Here is a 7,975-nt window from a genome sequence, read left to right as displayed (position 1 = left end):
AATGAACCCACAAATGTATGGCCAATTAATCTTTGACAAAGCAGGAAGAATATCCAATGGAATAAAGATAGTCTTTTCAGCAAGTGGTGCTGGGAAACTGGACAGTGACATGCAGAAGAATGAACCTGGACCACTTTCTTACACCATACACAAAAATAAACTCAAAATGGATAAAAGACCGCAATGTAAGACAGGAAGCCATCAAAATCCTTGAGGAGAAAGCAGGCAAAAATCTCTTTGATCTTGGCCACAGCAACTTCTTACTCAACATGTCTCCAGAGGCAAGGGAAACAAAATCAAAAAAGGAACTACTGGGACATCATCAAAATAAAAGCTTCTGCACAGTGAAGGAAACAATCAACAAAACTAAAAGGTACCCGACAGAATGGGAAAAAATATTTGCAAACCACATATCAGATAAAGGGTTAGTATCCAAAATCTGTAAAGAACTTATCAAACTCAACACCCAAAAAACAAATTATCCAGTGAAGAAATCAGCAAAAGACATGAATAGACACTTCTCCAAAGAAGACATCCAGATGGCCAACCGACACATGAAAAAATGCTCAACATCACTCATCATCGGGGAAATACAAATCAAGACCACAATGAGATACCACCTCACACCGGTCAGAATGGCTGACATTAACAATTCAGGCAACAACAGATGTTGGCAAGGAGGTAGAGAAAGAGGATCTCTTTTGCATTGTTGGTGGGAATGCAAACTGGTGCAGCCACTCTGGAAAACAGTATGGAGGTGCCTCAAAAAACTAAAAATAGAACTACCCTACGACCCAGCAATTGCACTACTAGGCATTTATCCAAGGGATACAGGTGTGCTGTTTCGAAGGGACACATGCACCCCCATGTTTATAGCAGCACTATCAACAATAGCCAAAGTATGGAAAGAGTCCAAATGCCCATCGATAGATGAATGGGTAAAGAAGCTGTGGTATATCTATACAATGGAGTATTACTCGGCAATCCAAAAGAATGAAATCTTGCCATTTGCAACTACGTGGATGGAACTGGAGGGTACTATGCTAAGTGAAATTGGTCAGTCAGAGAAAGACAAAAATCATATGACCTCACTCATATGAGGACTTTAAGAGACCAAACAGATGAACATAAGGGAAGGGAATCAAAAATAATATAAAAACAGGGAGGGGGACAAAACAAAAGAGACTCATAAATATGGAGAACAAACTGAGGGTTGCTGGAGGGGTTTTGGGAGGGGGGATGGGCTAAATGGGTAAGGGGCACTAAGGAATCTACTCCTGAAATCATTGTTGCACTATATGCTAATTTGGATGTAAATTTTAAAAAATAAAAAACAAAACAAGTTAAAATTAAAAATAAATAAATAAATAAATAAATAAAAAAGATATGCAGCAAATAAGCAACAATATGATCAAGAACTCAAAGATTTTAAAATTACTGTTTCTCGGGGCGCCTGGGTGGCGCAGTCGGTTAAGCATCCGACTTCAGCCAGGTCACGATCTTGCGGTCCGTGAGTTCGAGCCCCGCGTCAGGCTCTGGGCTGATGGCTCAGAGCCTGGAGCCTGTTTCCGATTCTGTGTCTCCCTCTCTCTCTGCCCCTCCCCCATTCATGCTCTGTCTCTCTCTGTCCCAAAAATAAATAAACGTTGAAAAAAAAAATTAAAATTACTGTTTCTCACAAACTCATATTTTTCATATGTGATAGAAATCTTAAAATTTCCGTTTTCAGAAAAAGCATACATTTTGAGATATTACTTTCAACACTGGTAATGAATTTTCTCTATTGTCATTTTCATTGGAATTGCACATTAATCAATTGAAAAGATTATAATTTTATGATATTAATTTTACCTTTACAATAACTTAGTACATCTTTTTATTTAATTAGATTGTCTTTCTGAATATGAATAATTTTTTGTTTTCCCAAAAAGCTTATACATGCTTTATTAGATTTGTTCCTAAGTATTTGATATTTTTATGCTATTATTAAAAGTGTGTTCTTTTTAAGCATATTTTAAAAACGTTTTTATTTAAATTCCAGTTAGTTAATGTACCGTGTAATTTTGGTTTCTGGTGTATATAATAGTGATTCAACACTTCCATACAACACTCAGTGCTCATCACAAGTACACTCCTTAATGCCTATGACCCATTTAACCCAACCCTCCATCTACCTTCTTTCTGGTAACAATCAGTTTATTCTCTCTAGTTAAGAGTCTATTTCTTGATTTGCCACTCTCTCCTTCCCCCGCCTCCCGCCCTTTGCTAATATGTTTCGTTTCTTAAATTTCACATATGAGTGAAATCATATGGTATTTGTCTTTCTCTGACCGACTTATTTCACTTAACATAATACTCCCTAGCTCCATCTATAAGCACATTTTAAAATTGTGTGTTGTTAGTGTATAGAATAGCAATAGACTTTTGTGTAATAACCTTATATGCACACGTCTTGCTGTATTCTTCTATCATTTCCATTTTTTATTAGATGATTATATTATGTAAAAATAATGAATACAATTTTCTTCTTTCCAATCCTTTTGCCTTAAATTTATTTTTTTTTCATCTTATTATACTTGTTAGGACTTCTGGTACAATATTGAATAAAAATAGTGATGATGGAATATTACTAAATTTGGAATAAATGAGAACATTCTCATCTTGATATAGTGTATCCACAAAAAATTATCTCACTGAATGGTGAGATCATGACCCGAGCCGAAGTTGGAAACTTAAATGACTGAGCTACCCAGGTGCCCCAATAGAAAATATTATTTAAAAAGATATGTATCATTATACCTACAAAATAGGTAATATGTATCTCAATACACCAAATAAGAAATGCATACCTTTTTAAAGAAAATGATGAACTCTTATTCAGAAAAATTATATTAGGCCTATGTCAACCAATAGATTGATATTCACAAATGTTAATAGGAGGACTCAGTATCTTAAACATTTTTATAACGAATTAATAGAGAATTAATAGTTCAGAGAATGCCAATCAAAATCCTACAATTTGCTTTTTGAATTATAGCAGTTTGATTTTTGTATGTGAAGTGTGAGGGTCAAGAATAACCATGATACAGGGGCGCCTGGGTGACTCCGTTGGTTAAGCATCCAACTTCAGCTCAGGTCTTGATCTCATGGTCCATGATTTCAAGCCCCACTTCCAGCTCTGTGCCAACAGCTCAGAGCCTGGAGCCTGCTTCGGATTCTGTATCTCCCTCTCTCTCTGCCCCTTCCCAATGTATGCACTCCCTCAAAAATAAATAAACATTTTTTAAAAAAAGAATAACCATGATTCAAAGTGAGTTAACATCCCTTATGAGATATTGATATTTAAACTTTATTTTTTAATGTTCATCCATTTTTTTTTAAATTTTTTTTTCAATGTTTATTTATTTTTGGGACAGAGAGAGACAGAGCATGAACGGGGGAGGGGCAGAGAGAGAGGGAGACACAGAATCGGAAACAGGCTCCAGGCTCTGAGCCATCAGCCCAGAGCCCAACAGGGGGCTCGAACTCACGGACCGCGAGATCGTGACCTGGCTGAAGTCGGAGGCTTAACCGACTGCGGAGCCCCTGTTCACCCATTTTTGAGTGAGAGAGAGATATGCAGCTTACTTGCTGCATATCTATCTATCTATTTATTTATTTATTTTTAATTTTAACTTGTTTTGTTTTTTATTTTTTAAAATTTACATCCAAATTAGCATATAGTGCAACAATGATTTCAGGAGTAGATTCCTTAGTGCCCCTTACCCATTTAGCCCATCCCCCCTCCCAAAACCCCTCCAGCAACCCTCAGTTTGTTCTCCATATTTATGAGTCTCTTTTGTTTTGTCCCCCTCCCTGTTTTTATATTATTTTTGATTCCCTTCCCTTATGTTCATCTGTTTGGTCTCTTAAAGTCCTCATATGAGTGAGGTCATATGATTTTTGTCTTTCTCTGACTGACCAATTTCACTTAGCATAGTACCCTCCAGTTCCATCCACGTAGTTGCAAATGGCAAGATTTCATTCTTTTGGATTGCCGAGTAATACTCCATTGTATAGATATACCACAGCTTCTTTACCCATTCATCTATCGATGGGCATTTGGACTCTTTCCATACTTTGGCTATTGTTGATAGTGCTGCTATAAACATGGGGGTGCATGTGTCCCTTCGAAACAGCACACCTGTATCCCTTGGATAAATGCCTAGTAGTGCAATTGCTGGGTCGTAGGGTAGTTCTATTTTTAGTTTTTTGAGGCACCTCCATACTGTTTTCCAGAGTGGCTGCACCATCTTGCATTCCCATCATATCCCTTTTATTTTAATTGAAGTATAGCTGGCATATGATATTTGATTAGTTTCAGGTGTACAGCATTAGTAATTTGACAATTACATACATGACAAAGTGCTCACTATGATAAAGTGTAGTTACCATCTGTACCATACAAAACTTTTACAATATCATTGACTATATTCTCAATATTGTACTTTTCATTCTGGTGACTTATTTATTTTATATCTAGAAGTTTATACCTCCCAATCCCCTTCACCTTTTTTGCCTATTTTCCCATTTTACCCCCTCCTTCAACCAACAGTTTGTTCTATTTATGACTCAATTTCTGTTTCGTTTTTTTTTTTTTTTAGATTCCATGTACAAATGAAATCATATGGTATTTTTCTTGCTCTGTCTGACTTATTTTACTCTGTGCTGAATCTTATATTTACTACTTTGAATTTGCTCTCCAACCAGGAGAAGCAGGCATGAGTGGATCACATCAAATACTTCCATAGTCCTCTGGATTTAATTGGTTCAACCAAGGAGAGCCCCAGCAGAAGACCAGAGGCAAGGAGGAGAGTCAGGTCATCATGAGCTGACTATGTCACCCAATAGAAAAATCACTGTTCTCCTCTTTAAAAAAGGGGGGAGGGGGCAGTGGGAGGAGCACCTGGGCAGCTCAGTTGGTTGAGCATCGACTCTTGATTTCAGCTCTGGTCATAATCCTAGTGTTGTGGGATTGGGCCCTGTGGTGTCAGGTTCCATGTTGAGTGTGGAACCTGCTTAAGATTCTCTCTCTCCCTCTGCCTGTCCCCCCAGCTCGTGCTCTGTCTCTCTAAAAACAAAAAAGAAAAAGAAAAGAAAAAAAAGAAAAAGAGAAAGAAAAGAAAAGAAAAAGAAGAAGAAAAAGAAAATCACTGTTCTCAAGTGGCATGCTCTACACAAAATTCTTTTTCTGCGTTCCAATGATCACTCTGTTCTCTTATCTTTTTAATACTATTGTCGATGGTAACTTGATTTTTTTTACAAAGTGTGTGGAAAGCTCCAGCCTGGTATCCAACCCCAAGTTATTGAAGTATCCATTATGTTTTCCCTTATATCCAATCTACATCTTATAAATAATCTCATTTTAAAAAACCCCATTGAGTGAAGAATACATCAAGTCAAAGCAATCTAGGCTCATCAGATAAAAGAATGCCCTGATTTTTGCATAGCATATTATAATATCCAAAACGTTAGTGACTAGACATTGAATAAAAACCTCACTGACATTTAAGAACAACAAAAAACTGGATACTAGAACATAAAATATAGGTGGGATTTTCCTTATTTTTCTATAACTGGATCAAATAAATGTTAAAATATTACTTTTGCAGCTTATTTAACAAATAGTCAGCATATAATAACATAAAAAAAGAGCAAATCCATTTGCCATTAGTAGAATCTTTTCTCTATTATGTCTATGCAGAGGAAGACACTTAGATACTCTTTTTAGACAGCATGGGGGAAGGTAGGAAGTAGAAAAGAAAAACTTGAACTAAAATTTCCTAATGAAGTGTAAGGTAGTTTAGGATGCCATTCTTGTTGGTTTGGCATAATGAGAATTAGCCTACTATATTTATATTAGGTCAGTTTAATTATTGATGAAGAAGGATTTAGGAGTGAGGTAAAGAGTTATTAAGACATTGTTATAAAAATGAATGATTTTGATATTAGGGGAAATTTAATGGTGATTTTAAATATGTATAGCATTTGCATAATAACTAGCAGACTTCTTAACATTTTCCACTGAGATTAAGATTGACAATGCGGCTATGTTGAAATCAGACATCTGACAGCATTTTGGCTATGATGAGTGCCTAGACACTGGTTTGAATTACCAAGGGTGAATATTCATGAGCATTTATAGAAGTAATGCAACAGAATTTTGAGTATGCAATACCTAACTGCAAACTTACACAACAGCAAATGCATGAGTAACTAAAGCATTATTGTAGAGTAGCAATTTCTGCCATTCACAAAGCAGCCTGAATCCAAGATATGAATTAAACTACTAGTTTTTGGTCACAATGTTAAGTTACAACATGCATATATTTACTTTGAGAAATTGTAGACTAGAAATTAGACTAAACACAATATATAATATGGTGGATAATCTGTTTAGAAGGAAAAATGTGAATCATGATGTTTACAATGCAAGGAGTCTAGGATTCATAAATCATTATCTGAAATGTAGTCCAGAGAACAAATGTGACTTGTGACTGCATACATATGTCAGTAAAGGTCAAGACAATAGCATATCTCCAAGGTAAAGTACTTTCTAAAAACAGAGGATGGATCTGAAAATATCACCTTTCTTCTGTCACTTGAAGCCTACGAATAAAAATCCAGCCCCTGTACTAACTATGTGCTAGAGATAATGAGAGAAACAAGAGTATTATTTGAAAACATTTACTACATTTACAATTAATTTTTAGTATAATTATAGTTAACATATAATATTACATTACCTTGGATGGACAATTATAAAATAACCCAAGACTAACCAAGTGTCCTTAAGAAATTCAAGAATGGGAGAATTTGTGTAAACTAATGTAATAATATCCTGAAAATACGAACAACAATAATAGTTAACATTTAATGAGAGCTTACAGTGCTAGGCACATAGTAGTTATCACTTATAATTTGTTAGGATTAGTACATGTGCCATGCATTGTGATAATAATTACCTTCACCAGGACGCCTGGGTGGCTCAGTCAGTTAAGCATGCGACTTCGGCTCAGGTCATGATCTCATGGTCCATGAGTTCAAGCCCTTTGTCAGGCTCTGTGCTGACAGCTCAGATTTGGATTCTGTGTCCCCCTCTTTCTCTGCCCCCTCCCCACTCATGCTCCATCTCTCTCTCTCACAAATAAACATTAAAAAAATTTTAATGATATTATTTTATTTGTAAAGATTAATGTGAAAAAATATTTTTATCCAATTTATCCAGTTTGGTTGAATGATCTTGGTATTTCTTAAGGAAACTACAACTCAAGTTTGGGTACATAATGACAAATTGTCTACTATAAATTCCAAATAAATTGTGATTGCATTTTACTTTGCTTTTTTTCCCTTTATATTTAGTACCCTAGTTGAGGTCTGAACTATTCATTATAGATGTCACAGATACTGCATTTCCACTTTCAGAAAGTACTCAAAGGATTATATGGAAATTATCCTAATTCCTTTCAATATGCTGGAGCCTCGTTTCTTGTTTTAATCTTTGCATACTTAGCACCTTGGACAGTGCCCAGCATATACTAAGGACTTCTCTATTCTAGAGCAGATAAATACATGAATGTTTTTGTCCTGATACTACATTTGTCTTATAGATGGCTGGAGATACTAATCACCAGGACTTGAACATCTTTTTATTTTGCTGTAATTATGTTACTTGTATGCAAACTATTCCTAAATTGTTTTTATTTTATTTTTAGTGCTAGATGTTACGCTCAGAAAATGAAATGTCTTATACTAAAATTCATGTTAGCATAAAAAATTATTAGTTCAACATATTTGAGCTCCTTATACCTACAAAATCACATATGAATATGGGAAAATTTTAAAACAAAAAAATACCCTTTCTAAAGCAGTGTTTACTTTTATTCTCCTTGAAGATGAGAATCACCAAGTTCACAATGGAATCCTTTGAGGTAGG

The sequence above is a fragment of the Prionailurus bengalensis genome, chromosome B2 (assembly GCF_016509475.1).
Source record: "Prionailurus bengalensis isolate Pbe53 chromosome B2, Fcat_Pben_1.1_paternal_pri, whole genome shotgun sequence".
Taxonomy (NCBI): Eukaryota; Metazoa; Chordata; class Mammalia; order Carnivora; family Felidae; genus Prionailurus; species Prionailurus bengalensis.
Note: the sequence above shows the minus strand (reverse complement) of the source record.